The sequence below is a fragment of the Hyla sarda genome, chromosome 2, assembly GCF_029499605.1.
Source record: "Hyla sarda isolate aHylSar1 chromosome 2, aHylSar1.hap1, whole genome shotgun sequence".
NCBI classification, from domain to species: domain Eukaryota; kingdom Metazoa; phylum Chordata; class Amphibia; order Anura; family Hylidae; genus Hyla; species Hyla sarda.
Window position 1 is genome coordinate 392,205,166 of NC_079190.1, and position 20,090 is coordinate 392,225,255.

Here is a 20,090-nt window from a genome sequence, read left to right on the forward strand (position 1 = left end):
ACTGCGTTGTTATCAATGGTGACGATGCAGGTCCGTGCAGTCCCAGCGCCGGAGGATTTTGGCGACTGTCGCTCAAACGGATCTCTGACCTGAAATTTCTCCAGGCAGAGATTCTGTATTGTGAACATACCCTCAGAGGGAGGGAGATTATGTAATGAGTACCGTATTTTTCGCCGTATAAGACGCGCTTTTTCTTCCCCAAAACTGGGGGGGGGAAAGTTGGTGCGTGTTATACGGCGAATACACCCCTATCGCGGCGGTCCCTGGGGCCATCAACGGCCGGGACCCGCGGCTAATACAGGACATCACCGATCGCGGTGATGCCCTGTATTAACCCTTCAGACACAGCGATCAAAGCTGACCGCCGCGTCTGAAGGGAAAGTGACACTAACCCGGCTGTTCAGTCGGGCTGTTCGGGACCTCAGCGATTTCACCGCGGCGGTCCCGAACAGCCCGACTGAATAGCCGGGTTAGTGCTTACAGGACGCTGGGAGGGACCTTACCTGCCTCCTCGGTGTCTTCTCCGTTCAGGGATCCCCTGTATGGCCGGTGCTCTCCTTCCTCGTCCTCACGTCATCGCGTACGTGCGTAACGACGTGATGACAGCGACGGAGAGCGAGGATACCTGGCTGGCAGCAGAGACGTTCCGGAGCGACGGGGACACAGCCACAGCGATGGAGCGACATCCAGGGCAGCGGTGACGGGTCCGGAGCGGCGGGGACACGTGAGTATTACCTCCTATGCAGTGGTCTTCAATCTGCGGACCTCCAGATGTTGCAAAACTACAACTCCCAGCATGCCCGGACAGCCAACGGCTGTCCGGGCATGCTGGGAGTTGTAGTTTTGCAACATCTGGAGGTCCGCAGGTTGAAGACCACTATTGGGTTCAAAATCTTTATTTTTTTAGATTTTGCACCTATAAATTGGGTACGTCTTATACGCCGGTGCGTCCTATAGGGCGAAAAATACGGTAATTGTATTTCTAAATTCTTTTTAAAGCTTATATTTTTAATTAAATGTGATTGTTTTCTATCATGGAAACATAAAAATATGATTTCTGATCAGCGGCAGGGCCACAAGGACCTCCATTCATTCTGGAAATGGGGGTACATAATTCCCCATCCTCCCCATAAAGGTGGTGCTGCATGCATATATCTCATTCCCTAAAACAATAGCATAACCCCTGCTCCACTGGGAGCAAGAGACCACCTTTAATCAGGCCTATATTACTTTTATTTTTTAAATGGCATATATGCATACATCAAGTGGTACTGAATGTGTGTCAATCTGTAGCCTGCTGTTTTATAAATCTATATAGTATGATGGTCATGATTTGGCCAAACACATAACTTTTTTCTATATCTCTTTTTAATAAAAGTGAGTAAAAAAACAAAAAAAAAAGCTTATGTTAGGCTAGATTCACACTGTGTTAATGCAGCATGTCCCAGCTATAGGTCGGATTATATCATAACAGGCATGTCAATGTATACTGGGACACACTGAAGTAGGCCCTTTTAATTTCAATGATCCCAATTTAGTCAGTAACCACCGTTCAGGAAACTGAAGTGAATGGGGACCACAGAAGTGTGTCCCAGTATACTTTGGCATCCCTGTTCTTGGCAGGTCAGTTTCCAATTAAATAGGCCTAGGCTAAATGGGTGGGGCAGAGTGCTGACCAAGTAAAACAAAAAAGAAAGTGGGGATAATACTCGCAATGAAACATCAGTGTAGAAAAATAGACATAGAAGAGTCTATATCTTGGACAATGATCCTGTGCTTCTCAGCATAGATATACAGTCATGGCTGTAAATGTTGGCACCCCTGAAATTTTTCTAGAAAATGAAGTATTTCTTACAGAAAAGGATTGCAGTAACACATTTTGCTATACACATGTTTATTCCCTTTGTGTGTAATGGAACTAAACCAAAAAAGGGAGGAAAACAAGCAAAAATGGACATAATGTCACACCAAACTCCAAAAATGGTCTGGACAAAACTATTGGCACCCTTAACTTAAATATTTGGTTGCATACCCTTTGGAAAAAAATAACTTAAATGAGTTGCTTCCTATAACCATCAATAAGCTTCTTACACCTCTCAGCCGGAATGTTGGACCACTCTTTCTTTGCAAAATGCTCCAGGTCTCTCTTATAGGAAGGGAACCTTTACTCAACAGCAATTTTAAGATCTCTCCACAGGTGTTCAATGGAATTTAGATTTGGACTCATTGCTGGTCACTTCAGAACTCTCCAGTGCTTTGTTGCCATTGTTTTGACATTTTGACGTATGTTTGGGGTCATTGTGCTGCTCAAAGACCCAAGATCTCGGAAGCAAACCCAGCTTTCTGACGCTGGGCTGTACAGTGTGACCCAATATCCATTGGTAATCCTCAGATTTCATTATACCTTGCACACATTCAAGGCACCCAGTGCCAGTTGCAGCAAAACAACCCCAAAAACATCATTGCACCTCCACTATATTTCACTGTAGGTACTGTTTTCTTTTCTTTGTAGGCCTGATTCCGTTTTTGGTAAACAGTAGAATGATGGGCTTTACCAAAAAGCTCTGTCTTGGGTTCATCTATCCACAAGACGTTTCCCCAGAAGGATTTTGGCTTATTCAAGTTCATTTTGGCAAAATGTAGTCTTGCTTTTTTATGTCTTTGTGTCAGCAGTGGGGTCCTCCTGGGTCTCCTGCCATAGCGTTTCATTTAATTTAAATGTCGACGGATAGTTCTCGCTGACACTGATGCTCCCTGAGCCTGCAGAACAGCTTGAATATCTTTGGAACTTGTTTGGGGCTGCTTATACACCATCCGGACTATCCTGCGTTGACACCTTTCATCAATTTTTCTCTTCCGTCCACGCCCAGGGAGATTAGCTACAATGCCATGGGTTGTTGCAAACTTCTTGATAATGTTGCGCACTGTGGACAAAGGCAAATCTAGATCTCTGGAGATGGACTGTTCTGGCACATAGGGGCTTCCTAAATGCGACATGCCCCCCCCAAATCATATCAGCAAAATTTGCTTTCCAAAAGCCAAATGTGACTCCTTCTCTTCTGAGCATTGTAGTGCACCAGCAGAGCACTTGACGTCCACACATGGGGTATTTCCATACATGGGGTATTTACAAATTTTGGGGGGCATTTTCTCCTCTTTCCCCTTGTAAAAATGTTAAATTTGGGGAGAAAACTGCATTTTAGTAAAAAAAAAATTATTTCATTTACACATCCGACTTTAACGAAAATCCATCAAACACCTATGGGGTGTTAAGGCTCACTGTACTCCTTGTTACGTTCCTTGAGGGGTGTAGTTTCCAAAATAGTATTCTTTATTGCTGTTCTGGCACCAAAGGGTTTTCTTAATTGTGAAATGCCCCCCAAAAACCATTTCAGTATAATTCACTCTCCAAAATCCCACTCTTTCCCTTCTGAGCCCTCTACTGCGCTCGCAAAACACTTAACATTCACATGAGATATATCCTCCTTTTACCCCTTGTAAAAATAAAAAAAATGGCTCTACATGAGCATGCGAGTGTGAAAAATGAAAATTTTGAATTTTCTCCTTCACTTTACTGCTATTCCTGTTAAACACCTAAAGGGTTAGCAAACTTTCTGAATGTCATTTTGAATACTTTGAGGCGTGTAGTTTCTATAATGGGTTCATTTAAGGGGTATTTCCCACAGAAAGGCCCCTCGAATCCACTTCAAACTTAACTGGTCCCTGAAAAATTCATATTTTGAATTTTTGGTGAAAATTTTGAAAATTGCTGCTATACTTTGAAGCTATGTCTTCAAAAAGTAAAAACATGTCAACTTTATGATGCCAACATAAAATAGACATATTGGGGGGTATTTATCAATAGCTGCTGTGCCTTGTTGTCATATTTTACCCTCCTTTTTTTTGCGTTGTTTTTCACGGACGTGCGCCAAATTTATCAATTGTCGCACGTCAGTTAATAACTTTGGCGCAAGTCCCGAAAACCACATTAGACCGCGTTTTCCAGTCAGGAACGGCCGCCAGAACTCCCGCGCTTCTAAACTACATTCTTTGCTGCTTTTTATCGTGTGTTTCGGTAGGAATTCGTTTGTTAATGAAGCTTGTTGGTTTGCAACATGTAATGTTTGTTATATTAAGCATGTCACTCGCTAATTTGCCTGTTAGCTGTTCTTCCCTAACGACCTTCTTTGCTCTTTTTTAATTTTTTTTTAATTATAATTTAATATATGTATTTTTTTTTTATTATATGACCATTCCACAGTCATCACGTATGTAAATGGGGCTGATGAGAAACCTAAGATGGTGAAGCCAGCCTAGGACACATCACATTTTCTCAATTGATATGTAACACCATATATATATAAGTATATATATATTTAGAGATAGATAGAGAGAGAGAGAAAGCTAGATCTACAACTTTCTTAATTGACCAAAATATATTTATCGAGAAATATTAATATATCTCCTAAGAAATAGATGTATATATGTATATTGAAATTTGGATTAATAATTAAACATGGAGAGCAAAAAGAAACTACCGTATTTATCGGGGTATACCACGCACCGGCCTATAACACGCACCCTCATTTTACCAAGGATATTTGGGTAAAAAAAGTTTTTTACCCAAATATCCATGGTAAAATGAGGGTGCGTGTGTGCGCGTGTATACCCCGATATACCCCCAGGAAAGGCAGGGGGAGAGAGGCCGTTGCTGCCCGCTTCTCTCCCCCTGCCTTTCCTGGGGTCTAGAGCCCTGCTGCCGGCCCTTCTCTCCCGCTGGCTATCGGCGCCGCTGCCCGTTCTGTCCCCCTGACTATCGGTGCCGGCGCCCCATTGCCGGCGCCGATAGCCAGGGGGAGAGAAGCGGCGCCGACAGCCAGGGGGAGAGAAGGGGCAGCATAATTACCTGGGTCGGGTCCGCGCTGCTGCAGGCCTCCGGCGTGCGTCCCCTGCGTCGTTGCTATGCGCTGCACAGCGCGGCGCATGACGTCAGTGCGCCGCGCGGTGCATAGCAACGACGCAGGGGACGCACGCCGGAGGAAAGGCAGGGGGAGAGAAGCGGGCAGCGAAGGCCTCTCTCCCCCTGCCTTTCCTGGGGGTGTATCGGCGTATAACACGCACATAGACTTTAGGCTAAAAATTTTAGCCTAAAAAGTGCGTGTTATACGCCGATAAATACGGTATATTTTACGCTATTTAAGGAATTAGATACATTTGTACCAAAAAAAGATTCAATTCTAGGCAATGAAAAAGAAATATACATATATCTGAAACACATATCCCTCAAGTCATGCAAAAACGCCAACCTTTAACATTGCATCTTGCTTAATGGGGTACCTAGAGAGCTTTATGGTTTGCCAGTTTAACACAAATAAGGGTTATGTGGAGAGGGCAGATTTAGGCGATTTCCTGGACATGTAATTTCATGGCGGCCCGATGAGCCTAAGTTGCGGGAAAAAACACTTTGCGCCAAACTAGGATTGTCGCAGATAATAAATTTGCTTCTACTGCAGCCAAAGTAGCTATGCCGCGCTACCTTTCGGTTCAACATGAGTTATGACGGAAACCGATTGTCGCAAGCAAAGTCGCAAAACCACAAAGACGCAAGACATATGCGCCAAAGAACCACCGACAAACTGGAGTAAAACGCATGATAAATACCCCCCATTGTATTTGTGAATCAATATGTAATTTATTTGGAATGTCCATTTTCTTACAAGTAGAAAGTTTAAATTTTCATCAAATTTTGGGATTTTTCACCAAGAAAGGATGCAAGTAACGACAAAAATTTACCACTATGTTAAAGTAGAATCTGCCATGAAAATACTTTCTCGGAATCAGAATAAAAGGTAAAAGCATCTCACAGTTATTAATGCATAAAATGAAAGTGGTGAGAATTGCAAAAAAGGGTCCTTAAGGTGAAAATTAGTCCCTAAGGGATTAAACTGTATGACTTGGGTAAATCGTTTTGGATAACCTTCCACAAGGAATGGGAATTTTAGCCCATTCCTACTGAAAGAACTGATGTAATTGAGCCATGTTTGTAGGACGCCTTACTCATACTTGCCTTTTCAGCTTTGCCAATCAATTTTCATTAGGATTGAGATCAGGGCTTTGTGATGGCCACTCCAAAACATTGGCTTTGTTATCCTTAACCCCTTAAATGGGCACTGTTACGCCGAGCGCTCCGGGTCCCCGCTCCTCCCCGGAGCGCTCGCTACACTCTCCTCACTGCAGCGCTCCGGTCAGATCCACTGACCCGGGGCGCTGCGATACCGCCTCCAGCCGGGATGCGATTCGCGATGCGGGTAGCGCCCGCTCGCGATGCGCACCCCGGCTCCCGTACCTGACTCGCTCTCCGTCAGTCCTGTCCCGGCGCGCGCGGCCCCGCTCCCTAGGGCGCGCGCGCGCCGGGTCTTTGCGATTTAAAGGGCCACTGCGCCGCTGATTGGCGCAGTGGTTCCAATTAGTGTTATCACCTGTGCACTTCCCTATATCACCTCACTTCCCCTGCACTCCCTTGCCGGATCTTGTTGCCATCGTGCCAGTGAAAGCGTTTCCTTGTGTGTTCCTAGCCTGTGTTCCAGACCTCCTGCCGTTGCCCCTGACTACGATCCTTGCTGCCTGCCCCGACCTTCTGCTACGTCCGACCTTGCTTCTGTCTACTCCCTTGTACCGCGCCTATCTTCAGCAGCCAGAGAGGTTGAGCCGTTGCTAGTGGATACGACCTGGTCACTACCGCCGCAGCAAGACCATCCCGCTTTGCGGCGGGCTCTGGTGAAAACCAGTAGTGACTTAGAACCGATCCACTAGCACGGTCCACGCCAATCCCTCTCTGGCACAGAGGATCCACTACCTGCCAGCCGGCATCGTGACAGTAGATCCGGCCATGGATCCCGCTGAAGTTCCTCTGCCAGTTGTCGCTGACCTCACCACGGTGGTCGCCCAGCAGTCACAACAGATAGCGCAACAAGGCCAACAGCTGTCTCAACTGACCGTTATGCTACAGCAGTTACTACCACAGCTTCAGCAATCATCTCCTCCGCCAGCTCCTGCACCTCCTCCGCAGCGAGTGGCCGCTTCTGGACTACGACTATCCTTGCCGGATAAATTTGATGGGGACTCTAAGTTTTGCCGTGGCTTTCTTTCCCAATGTTCATTGCACTTGGAGATGATGTCGGACCAGTTTCCCACTGAAAGGTCTAAGGTGGCTTTCGTAGTCAGCCTTCTGTCTGGAAAAGCCCTGTCTTGGGCCACACCGCTCTGGGACCGCAATGACCCCGTCACTGCCTCTGTACACTCCTTCTTCTCGGAAATTCGAAGTGTCTTTGAGGAACCTGCCCGAGCCTCTTCTGCTGAGACTGCCCTGTTGAACCTGGTCCAGGGTAATTCTTCCGTTGGCGAGTATGCCGTACAATTCCGTACTCTTGCTTCAGAATTATCCTGGAATAATGAGGCCCTCTGCGCGACCTTTAAAAAAGGCCTATCCAGCAACATTAAAGATGTTCTGGCCGCACGAGAAATCCCTGCTAATCTACATGAACTCATTCACCTAGCCACTCGCATTGACATGCGTTTTTCTGAAAGGCGTCAGGAGCTCCGCCAGGATATGGACTCTGTTCGCACGAGGCGTTTCTTCTCCCCGGCTCCTCTCTCCTCTGGTCCCCTGCAATCTGTTCCTGTGCCTCCCGCCGTGGAGGCTATGCAGGTCGACCGGTCTCGCCTGACACCTCAAGAGAGGATACGACGCCGCATGGAGAATCTCTGCCTGTACTGTGCTAGTACCGAACACTTCCTGAAGGATTGTCCTATCCGTCCTCCCCGCCTGGAAAGACGTACGCTGACTCCGCACAAAGGTGAGACAGTCCTTGATGTCTACTCTGCTTCTCCACGTCTTACTGTGCCTGTGCGGATATCTGCCTCTGCCTTCTCCTTCTCTACTGTGGCCTTCTTGGACTCCGGATCTGCAGGAAATTTTATTTTGGCCTCTCTCGTCAACAGGTTCAACATCCCGGTGACCAGTCTCGCCAGACCCCTCTACATCAATTGTGTAAACAATGAAAGATTGGACTGTACCATACGTTTCCGCACGGAGCCCCTTCTAATGTGCATCGGATCTCATCACGAGAGGATTGAACTTTTGGTCCTCCCCAATTGCACTTCTGAAATTCTCCTTGGACTTCCCTGGCTTCAACTTCATTCCCCAACCCTGGATTGGTCCACTGGGGAGATCAAGAGTTGGGGGCCCTCTTGTTCCAAGGACTGCCTAAAACCGGTTTCCAGTAACCCTTGCCGTGACTCTGTGGTTCCTCCTGTAACCGGTCTCCCTAAGGCCTATATGGACTTTGCGGATGTTTTTTGCAAAAAACAAGCTGAGACTCTACCTCCTCACAGGCCTTATGATTGTCCTATCGACCTCCTCCCGGGCACTACTCCACCCCGGGGCAGAATCTATCCTCTGTCCGTCCCAGAGACTCTTGCCATGTCTGAATACGTCCAGGAAAATTTAAAAAAGGGCTTTATCCGTAAATCCTCCTCTCCTGCCGGAGCCGGATTTTTCTTTGTGTCCAAAAAAGATGGCTCTCTACGTCCTTGCATTGACTACCGCGGTCTTAATAAAATCACGGTTAAGAACCGCTACCCCCTACCCCTCATCTCTGAACTCTTTGATCGCCTCCAAGGTGCCCACATTTTTACCAAACTGGACTTAAGAGGTGCTTATAATCTCATCCGCATCAGAGAGGGGGATGAATGGAAAACGGCATTTAACACCAGAGATGGACACTTTGAGTATCTGGTCATGCCCTTTGGCCTGTGCAACGCCCCTGCCGTCTTCCAAGACTTTGTTAATGAAATTTTTCGTGATCTCCTATACTCCTGTGTTGTTGTATATCTGGACGATATCCTGATTTTTTCTGCCAATCTAGAAGAACACCGCCAGCATGTCCGTATGGTTCTTCAGAGACTTCGTGACAATCAACTCTATGCCAAAATAGAGAAATGTCTGTTTGAATGCCAATCTCTTCCTTTCCTAGGATACTTGGTCTCTGGCCAGGGACTACAAATGGATCCAGACAAACTCTCTGCTGTCCTAGATTGGCCACGCCCCTCCGGACTCCGTGCCATCCAACGTTTTTTGGGGTTCGCCAATTATTACAGGCAATTTATTCCACATTTTTCTACCGTTGTGGCTCCTATCGTGGCTTTAACCAAAAAAAATGCCGATCCCAAGTCTTGGCCTCCTCAAGCGGAAGACGCCTTTAAACGGCTCAAGTCTGCCTTTTCTTCGGCTCCCGTGCTCTCCAGACCTGACCCTTCTAAACCCTTCCTATTGGAGGTTGATGCCTCCTCAGTGGGAGCTGGAGCTGTCCTTCTACAAAAAAATTCTTCCGGGCATGCTGTTACTTGTGGTTTTTTTTCTAGGACCTTCTCTCCTGCGGAGAGGAACTACTCCATCGGGGATCGAGAGCTTCTAGCCATTAAATTAGCACTTGAGGAATGGAGGCATCTGCTGGAGGGATCAAGATTTCCAGTTATTATTTACACCGATCACAAGAACCTCTCCTACCTCCAGTCTGCCCAACGGCTGAATCCTCGCCAGGCCAGGTGGTCTCTGTTCTTTGCCCGATTTAATTTTGAAATTCACTTTCGGCCTGCCGACAAGAACATTAGGGCCGATGCTCTCTCTCGTTCCTCGGATGCCTCGGAAGTAGAGCTCTCTCCGCAACACATCATTCCTCCTGACTGCCTGATTTCCACTTCTCCTGCCTCCATCAGGCAAACTCCTCCAGGAAAGACCTTTGTTTCTCCACGCCAACGCCTCGGAATCCTCAAATGGGGTCACTCCTCCCATCTCGCAGGTCATGCGGGCATCAAGAAATCTGTGCAACTCATCTCTCGCTTCTATTGGTGGCCAACCCTAGAGACAGATGTGGTGGACTTTGTGCGGGTCTGTACTGTCTGTGCCCGGGATAAGACTCCTCGCCAGAAGCCCGCTGGTTTTCTTCATCCTCTGCCTGTCCCCGAACAGCCTTGGTCTCTGATTGGTATGGATTTTATTACTGACTTACCCCCATCCCGTGGCAACACTGTTGTTTGGGTGGTCGTTGATCGATTCTCCAAAATGGCACATTTCATCCCTCTTCCTGGTCTTCCTTCAGCGCCTCAGTTGGCTAAACAATTTTTTGTACACATTTTTCGTCTTCACGGGTTGCCTACGCAGATCGTCTCGGATAGAGGCGTCCAATTCGTGTCTAAATTCTGGAGGGCTCTCTGTAAACAACTCAAGATTAAATTAAATTTTTCTTCTGCATATCATCCTCAATCCAATGGACAAGTAGAAAGAATTAACCAGGTCTTGGGTGATTATTTACGACATTTTGTTTCCTCCCGCCAGGATGACTGGGCAGATCTTCTACCTTGGGCCGAATTCTCGTATAATTTCAGAGTCTCTGAATCTTCCTCCAAATCCCCATTTTTCGTGGTGTACGGCCGTCACCCTCTTCCCCCCCTCCCTACCCCCTTGCCCTCTGGTCTGCCCGCTGTGGATGAAATTTCTCGTGATCTTTCCATCATATGGAGAGAGACCCAAAATTCTCTCTTACAGGCTTCATCACGCATGAAGAAATTCGCGGATAAGAAAAGAAGAGCCCCTCCCATTTTTTCCCCTGGAGACAAGGTATGGCTCTCCGCTAAATATGTCCGCTTCCGTGTCCCTAGCTATAAGTTGGGACCACGCTACCTTGGTCCTTTCAAAATTTTGTGCCAGATTAATCCTGTCTCTTACAAACTTCTTCTTCCTCCTTCTCTTCGTATTCCTAATGCCTTTCACGTTTCTCTCCTTAAACCACTTGTCATTAACCGTTTCTCTCCCAAATCTGTTCCTCCCACTCCTGTTTCCGGCTCCTCGGACATCTTCTCCGTCAAAGAGATTTTAGCATCCAAAAAGGTCAGAGGGAAAACCTTTTTTTTGGTGGATTGGGAGGGTTGTGGTCCTGAAGAGAGATCCTGGGAACCTGAGGACAATATCCTAGACAAAAGTCTGCTCCTCAGGTTCTCAGGCTCTAAGAAGAGGGGGAGACCCAAGGGGGGGGGTACTGTTACGCCGAGCGCTCCGGGTCCCCGCTCCTCCCCGGAGCGCTCGCTACACTCTCCTCACTGCAGCGCTCCGGTCAGATCCACTGACCCGGGGCGCTGCGATACCGCCTCCAGCCGGGATGCGATTCGCGATGCGGGTAGCGCCCGCTCGCGATGCGCACCCCGGCTCCCGTACCTGACTCGCTCTCCGTCAGTCCTGTCCCGGCGCGCGCGGCCCCACTCCCTAGGGCGCGCGCGCGCCGGGTCTTTGCGATTTAAAGGGCCACTGCGCCGCTGATTGGCGCAGTGGTTCCAATTAGTGTTATCACCTGTGCACTTCCCTATATCACCTCACTTCCCCTGCACTCCCTTGCCGGATCTTGTTGCCATCGTGCCAGTGAAAGCGTTTCCTTGTGTGTTCCTAGCCTGTGTTCCAGACCTCCTGCCGTTGCCCCTGACTACGATCCTTGCTGCCTGCCCCGACCTTCTGCTACGTCCGACCTTGCTTCTGTCTACTCCCTTGTACCGCGCCTATCTTCAGCAGCCAGAGAGGTTGAGCCGTTGCTAGTGGATACGACCTGGTCACTACCGCCGCAGCAAGACCATCCCGCTTTGCGGCGGGCTCTGGTGAAAACCAGTAGTGACTTAGAACCGATCCACTAGCACGGTCCACGCCAATCCCTCTCTGGCACAGAGGATCCACTACCTGCCAGCCGGCATCGTGACAGGCACTGTCACCAACTTTTTTTTTATATGTTGTAGTACATATGTACTACAACATATCTCTAATATAGTTTCATTATTTTTTTTTTATTAACATGGTGTAATTTACATTTGAAAACTGGCCACTAGGGGTCTCCCTCCTAGTGACCGGCTGCAGCCTGGCGTGATGTCCCGCCTGAAAAAGGACTGATCTTGGACTGGCAATCAGTCCTTTTTCATTTAGGCTGCTCTCGCTCCCTGCCAATCAGACAGGCAGGAGCGAGCGCATTAGCTCCCCGGCCACTGGCTGGGAGGCCACTCCTCCCGCACGTGTCATCGCCGCCGCTGCCCCTAAACGTCCGCTGCCGGACTCTGCAGTATCTGTAAGTAAGAGGGAACGGGGTATGCGGGCAGGGGGGGGGGTTGTGATGGAGGGAACGGGGTATGTGGGCGGGTGGGGGGGTTGTGATTGTGATGGAGGGAACGGGGTATGGGGGGGCTTTGACGGAGGGAACGGGCCGCAGCGCCGCATGGCACTAACTTATAGTTTATCTACACAGGGTGCCTCCAGCTGTTTCACTACTACAACTCCCAGCATACCCTGACAGCCTATAGATGTCAGGGGAAGCTGGGAGTTGTAGTGGTGAAACAGCTGGAGGCACCCTGTGTAGATAAACTAAGGGCGGAAGTGTTGTCCCCAGCAGGCATCAGTGACGTGGTGCCTGCTGGGGAAGTCTGCCTGGTAGTGCGCACACTACCAGACAGACATGAAGTTATTTTTAATATAGTAAAAAGAAAATTAAAAGCAGGGAGGGGGATAGGGATAGATTGGCAATAGGCAGGGACAGAAAAAAAAATAGGATGGTGGGAGCTACCCTTTAAGGACGCAGGGTTTTTCAGTTTTTGCACTTTCGTTTCTTCCTCCTCACCTTTTAAAAATCATAACCCTTTAAATTTTCTACCAAAAAATCCATATTATGGCTTATTTTTTGCATCACCATTAGTCATTTTACCCAAAAATTCACGGCGAAACGGAAAAAAAAATCATTGTGCGACAAAATCGAAGAAAAAAAGCTATTTTGTTAATTTTGGGGGCTTCCGTTTCTACGCAGTGCATATTTCGGTAAAAATGACACCTTATCATTATTCTGTAGGTCCATACGGTTAAAATGATACCCTACTTATATAGGTTTGATTTTGTCGTACTTCTGGAAAAAATCATAACTACATGCAGGAAAATGTATACGTTTAAAAATGTCATCTTCTGACCCCTATTACTTTTTTATTTTTCCACACACAGGGCGTTATGGGGGCTCATTTTTTGCACCGTGAGCTGAAGTTTTTATCGGTACCATTTTTGTTTTGATCAGACTTTTTGATCACTTTTTATTCATTTTTTAATGGTATAAAAAGTGACCAAAAATACGCTTTTTTGGACTTTGGAATTTTTTTTGCGCATACGCCATTGACCGTGCGATTTAATTAACGATATATTTTTATAATTCGGACATTTACGCATGCGGCGATACCACATATGTTTATTTTTATTTACACTGTTTAATTTTTTTTATGGGAAAAGGGGGGTGATTCAAACTTTTATTAGGGAAGGGGTTAAATGACCATTATTAACACTTTTTTTTTTGCACACACTGATCTCTCATGCTGATCACTGGCGTGTATTGACACGCCTGTGATCAGTGTTATCGGCGCTTTGACTGCTCCTGCCTGGATCTCAGGCATGGAGCAGTCATTCGTCGATCGGACACCAAGGAGGCAGGTAAGGTCCCTCCCGGTGTCCTGTAAGCTGTTCGGGACGCCGCGATTTCACCGCGGTGGTCCCGAACAGCCCGACTGAGCAGCCTGGTTACTTTCACTTCAGACGCAGCGGTCAGCTTTGATCACCGCGTCTGAAGGGTCAATACAGGGCATCATCGCGATCGGTGATGTCCTGTATTAGCCGCGGGTCCCGGCCGTTGATAGCCGCCGGGACCGACGCGATATGACGCGGGGACACCGTGGGAGCCGGCGGAGGACGTAAATATACGTCCTTCGTCGTTAAGGGGTTAAGCTACTTTGTAACCAGTTTGGCTTTATGCTTTGGGTCATTGTCCATTTGGAAGACTGATTTCTACCCAATCTTTAACTTCCTGGCTGATGTCTTGAGATGTAGCTTAAGAATTGCCACAAAATCTTCTTTTCTCATGATGCCATCTATTTTGTGAAGTGCACCAGTCCCTCCTGCAGCAAACCAACCCCACAACATGATGCTGCCACCCCTGTGTTTCACAGTTGGGATGGCGTTCTTAGGCTTCCAATCTTCTCCCTTTTTCCTCTAAAAGTAATGATGATCATTATGGCCAAACAGTTCAATTTAAGTTTTGTCAGACCACAAGACATGTCTCCAAAAATGTATGTCTTGTTCCTGTGTGCATTTGCAAACATTGAAGGAAAACTGTCAGCTTTCTCCCCCCGCACTAACCAGCAGTACTGGCTGGTAGTGCGGGGGCCGCTGATCAGTTTGGTCCTTGCCTTGCCCGGATCCGCCGCGCCGTTCGGCCTTAATATTCTATTTTCGGAATATGCAAATTAGGTGCTTACTGGCACTCTGACGTCAGTGCCGCTGGCCGCAGCGCTGCCCAGCTCATCAATATTCCTCCCCTCCCTCTGCCTCTCCCTCTTCTCCCCGCTCTGTAATAAAGAGAGAAGGGAATAATATTGATGAGCCAGCGGCACTGACGTCAGAGTGCAAGTTAACCCGGCCGGTGCCAGTTAGCACCTCATTTGCATATTCTGAAAATAGAAGATTACGGCCAAACGGCGCGGCGGATCCGGGCATGGTAAGGACCAAACTGATCAGCGTCCCCGCACTATCAACCAGTACCACTGGTTAGTGCGGGGGGAGAAAGCTGACAGTTTTTCTTTAATCTGGCTTTTATATGTTTCTTTTGGAGTAATGGCTTCTTCCTGGCTGAGTGGCCTTTCAGCCCATGTTGATACAGTTTCACTGTGGATAATGACACAATGTTACCAGATTCCACCAGTATTTTCACAAGGTCTTTTGCTTTTGTTCTTGGGTTGATATGACCAAAGAATGTTCATCTCTTTGACACAGAACCTATCTCCTTCCTGAGCGATATGATGGCTTGACATTCCCATCTTGTTTGTACTTGCATATACATGTTTGTACAGATAAACGAGGCTCCTAGAAATTGCACCCAAGGGTGATCCAGACTTTTGCAAGTTCACAATTCTCTTTCTGATCTTTGCTTCAGTGTGTAACATCATGTGAAAGTCTAAAGACATTAGCCATGTGTTTCTGGTGTGCATTAAAATAAATCCACAGGTGAGTCTCTAATTATCTGATATGTTGCCAATCAGAAGCTTCCAAAGACATGACATCATATGGGCTGTCCCAAATTGTTTAAAGGCATAGTAATCCTAGTGTATGTAAACTTTTGACTTTGCAGAAAGTAATAAAAATAGCTTAAAAATTATCTCTCTCTCTTATTATTCTGGTATTTGGCAAATATGAATAATTTTGGTAATCCTAATTAACCTAAAATTGGTAAAGTTTATTCTGATTTCATGTCAGATATGGCCTATCTTTCTTTTTATATAGTGTATGTAAATATATATATATTCAGAAAGGATCGCAGCACACATCGGTAAAGGCAAATTCAGGTGAAGTTTATTCCATCCTCAGCACAAAATACAAGGTGCAACGTTTCATTTATCTCACATCGTCATCGTCTCAAGCATAATCACAGTGAATTAAGAGGACTCTTAAATAACCCATACAAACAGTGTATAATTAATAAAAAATTATAACAATCAAGTATCACAAGTATAAAAACAGTGCTCAATCATGTGTGTTTTGTAACACTCACATTTCAGAAGACAGGAACCCCGGTGGATGTAGATCCGCTGCACCTGTGTGGCAGATGACTTGGACCATACCAGGGAGCGGAATCTAAGATGTCGCTGGTTTTCATCAGAGCCTGCCGCAAAGCAGGATGGACTTTCTGCGCAGGCGGCACCCAGGTCGCTACCCCTGGCACAGCTCGACCACACAGACGGCTGAGGAGATGCGAGGCACAGGAGCGATAAGGCAGCTCGTAGTCTGGATAGCAGAAGGTTAGGGCAGGCGGAATGGCAGAGAAGTAAGGTCAGATACGAAGGATAAGATACATGGCAAGGCAGAAACAGGAATGCTTTCTCTCAGGCTCAAGGCAACAAAGATCCCGCAGGGGAGTGAGGAGGGTGGAGGAATATATAAATGAGCCACAGGTGAATCACACTAATGAGCGCACTGGACCTTTAAATCTGAAAGCTCCAGTGTGCGTGCGTCCTAGGGGACGGGGACACGTGCGCCAGAGCAGTGAGGCAGAGGCTGGGGCATCAGAAGCACCAGGTGAGTGACGGACTGGGGCTCGCATGCGGGCGCGTCCCACGATGCGAGTCCCAGCCCCGCCGGCAACAGCAGGTAACGGGACCATGCGCTCACGGCCAGCGTGTGCTGCCGGAGCGCATAACATAACATGTATATACAGTGTTAATAAAAGCTGAGGGTACATTCGTAAAGATAAAACAAATATACATATACAATAGTTCCAACATGTATCCCTATTCCAAAGTGCATAGTATTTCATATATACCATAATTGAGGCTAATCCAAGAACAATAAAATTGCAACAATCCATTTACCTAGTGGACATTTTATAGTACATTTTAAATTCAACATTCAATCCTTTAGGCTTCATCGTAACCAAGGTATATATCCACTTTAAAGGGGTACTCTGGCGCTTAGACATCTTATCCCCTATCCAAAGGACAGCTGTCACGCCCCCTCCCATAGGCTTGCATTGAGGGACGGAGTGTGACGTCACACGGGGGCGGAGGTGTGACGTCACACGCCGCCTGCCACGTGGTCACTGGTAATCAGACCCGGAGCGAACATGCTCCGGGGACTTATTTTAACTGGGGTGCTGCATGCAAGATCACGGGGGTCCCCAGTGGCAGCCCCCCCCCCCTTGCGATCAGGCATCTTATCCCCTTAGATACTGGTAAATCTACCCTTTTTTTATGGATACTAAATCGATGTTGATTCAATCTGGTCACATGTTGTTTCACCTGTGTAAAGGAGCTTACAGGGGCACCATAAGGGTGCATTCACACTGTGGAATCTCTGCTCGCTGAAATCCGTGAGCGGAGATTCCGCCTGGCAGCCGCCGCCATAAATACTTCGACGCTAGGGCCGCGGGGCACTGAGCCGTCACCTTTGACGGCTATGCAGTGCTCGCGGAATCCGCGCAAAGAATAATCATGTTCTTTCTTTGCGCGCAACAATTTCAGTGGCGGAATCGTTTTAAGTTCACACCGCGGAGTTCCGCTCGTGGAATTCCGTGGGAATTCCGTAGTGTGAACGCACCCTAATACATAAATAATGAAATCCGAATTACAAGTCTAGTAATATTTAATATTGTATTCCTTGCCTGTCACAGGGTATATAAATCTATTCCCCATTTGGATATATTTACAATTTACATATGTGCAGCAAGGAAAACAACCTTTCTTCTGTACCGTGAGATACTTCTGTTTGCTACTAGTTCCCGTTGACACATCTGTTTTAACCAGACGATCTCTTAAATTAGGGGCTCTAAGATAAGACATCAATGGTGGTACCTGAAAAGATTGAATATGAGGGTAATTTTCACTTACTAGATGGCATTGTTTTTTAATTACTTGTGCTATTTTACCAGAACAGTCATTACATATAGAAATCAGGGGAATCCTCTCAGTATTCTCACTTCTTGTTTTATGAAAACTGTCATTTTTTACTTTATCTCTTTGTTTAGCAATGCGATTAGTAGGATAACCTCTCTGTTTAAAATCCTTTGTCATTTTATTCAATGCTTAATCTAACTTCTCATCTGTGTAAGTGATACGCTTAGTTTGCAGCATTTGGCTAAACGATAAATAGCACGTAGGTGGCAGCTTTCAAATCACAACAGATTATTACAATCCGTTGCCTTTTTAAATCAATCTGTTGATAATCTGTTCCCATTGACAGACACAGACACATCCAAGAATTGTATAGTATCCTGAGAATGTACCAAAGTATACTGAATCTACAGTATTCAAGAATTGGTGAAAACTCAATGACTCTTGCTCACTCCCTGTCCAAATGAAGAAGATGGCGTCTATGTATCTCCACCACTCCAGGACATGCCTGAAGTGGTGGGCCACATCCAGGTGGGCCATAAAAACATTTGCATAAGTGGGGCCACATTGGTCCCCATGGCCACACCCCTACATTGTAGAAAAAACTGTTCATTGAACACAAAATAGTTATTTTCCAAGATAAACTGTAACAGGGAAATCACTAAATCAATTTAGGTGTCCCTCACATATGATTTTGCTCCTGTTGCAAAGGGTCTCAACAAACGATCATCCAGAAAAATGGAAATATTTGAAGACTATTGGTCTTCTGGGGGGATTGTTTAAGTCTTTAAGAATTTTAGGCAACAAGTAAAGCATGGTTGTCGCTGGGTTTTCAACAATCAAACATTTTTTTACCTCTTCATCTATCAACTCCTCATTGTTTGCCTTTTCCACAATACCATTGATCTTTTTTTTTTCTATCTCCGATTTGGGATCTTTGGGCAAACAGCATTATACCATGAGGTCATTGAGCTGTCTTACAGCCTCATTCATGTATTTGAGTCTGTTCATGACCACAACGGGTCATGGACAAGCTCCTGTAGGACTTCAACTTCAGCTCTAGTGAGATTTGGATGTATCAGAGTAGTTCTCTTCTCCCTTAATTTATCAAAATCTCTTTTCACACAGTCGGAGAAGGTCTGTATTACATGCAAATCTACTTTAGGCTGAAATTCACTAAAGTTCCTCAGTCCTAATTCAAATAATTTTAAACATGATTCATCCCCAACAGTTTTAACAACCTCAAAGGGGTAACTTTTTTTTTTTTTTTTTATCAATTGGTGCCAGAAAGTTAAACAGATTTGTAAATTACTTCTATTTAAAAATCTTAACGCTTCCAGTACTTATCAGCTGCTGTATGTTCCAGAGGAAGTTCTTTTCTTTTCGAATTTCCTTTCTGTTTGACCACAGTGCTCTCTGCTGACACCTCTGTCCATTTTAGGAACTGTCCATAGTAGGAGCATATCCCCAATGCAAACCTATCCTGCTCCAAACAGTTCCTAAAATGGACAGAGGTGTCAGAAGAGAGCACTGTGGAAATTCAAAAAGAAAAGGACTTCCTGTGGAGCATGCAGCAGCTGATAAGTACTGGAAGGATTAAGATTTTTAAATAGAACTAATTTACAAATCTGCTTAACTTTCTGGTAACAAGGTGATTAAAAAAAATGTTTTCCAGGGGAGTACCCCTTTAAGTTTAAAGGAAAACTGTCAGCTATTCATCCCCCCTCCCTCCAGCTCTCCCTCTCTTCGCCGCTCCTAACTGGAGGGAGGGGGGATGAATATTCATAAGTGGCACTGACATCAGTGCCAGTTAACCTGCAGAAGCCCTGCCCGTGCCAGTTACAGCAAGATATACACATAGATTAAAACTACAATTGCGGGCGAACGGCTGGGCGGATCCGGGTAAGGTAGGGCTCGTTTTAATCAGCGTATCCCGCACTATCCACCAGTAGTGTGGATAGTGCAGGAAAAAATATCTGACAGTTTTCCTTTAAGTCTACAAATAAATTGTTGGAAATCTAATTCCAGCTGAAACCAATCTGTTTGTACACTAGGACAATAATTTAGTCCTTTTGATAGCAATTTTTCTTGGTCACATGCAAGAGAGCCAAAATAAATATTTACCACATTTCTTTGGTTCAATTCTCCCTCTTGGATGCTTTGTTCGATGTCATCTTGTGTCTGTTTTTTTACTGCCCCTACGATGTTTACGACCTCCCCTTCTGGGATGCTTTGTGGGGGTGGGGGGGGGGGTGGCTTGCAGCGCCTAAAAAAAGATCATTAGAAGAAGCATTATCGTTCTTAGGTGACACAGTGTTAGATGACTGAGAGTCTTTAGATTTCTTAAACACATTCTAACTGAAATTAGAAAAAACATTAGCCCAATTTTACACTTTTTCAGATGCATAATCTTGTGCATCTCGGAACCATTTATGCATTTTGCCCTCTTCTTGTTCTTTATGGAATTTACACAAAAATTCAGTCTGTCTGGCAAATAATTGTTCTGACTCCTCAGATGACATTGAACTCTTTATGGAAGCCTCCAATTGTTCAATTTTGCCTTTGCAAATATCAGCATCCCGTTGTAAAAA

At 46.0% G+C, this 20,090-nt stretch overlaps 1 long non-coding RNA gene across 2 annotated transcripts in view; it reads right to left on the reverse strand.

The window, feature by feature from the left end:
- Positions 1-19,740, reverse strand: part of LOC130356748 (uncharacterized) — a 44,466-nt gene extending 24,726 nt beyond the window's left edge. Inside the window, exons 1-2 of one of the 2 annotated variants that reach the window (XR_008888978.1) lie at positions 19,624-19,708; positions 15,666-15,898 (exon numbers count right to left, since the gene is read on the reverse strand). This is a non-coding gene — a long non-coding RNA (uncharacterized LOC130356748). Of the gene's footprint in view, positions 1-15,665; positions 15,899-19,623 lie in introns of both variants that reach the window. The other variant, XR_008888979.1, reaches the window with a different exon arrangement.
- Positions 19,741-20,090: the final 350 nt, after the last annotated feature.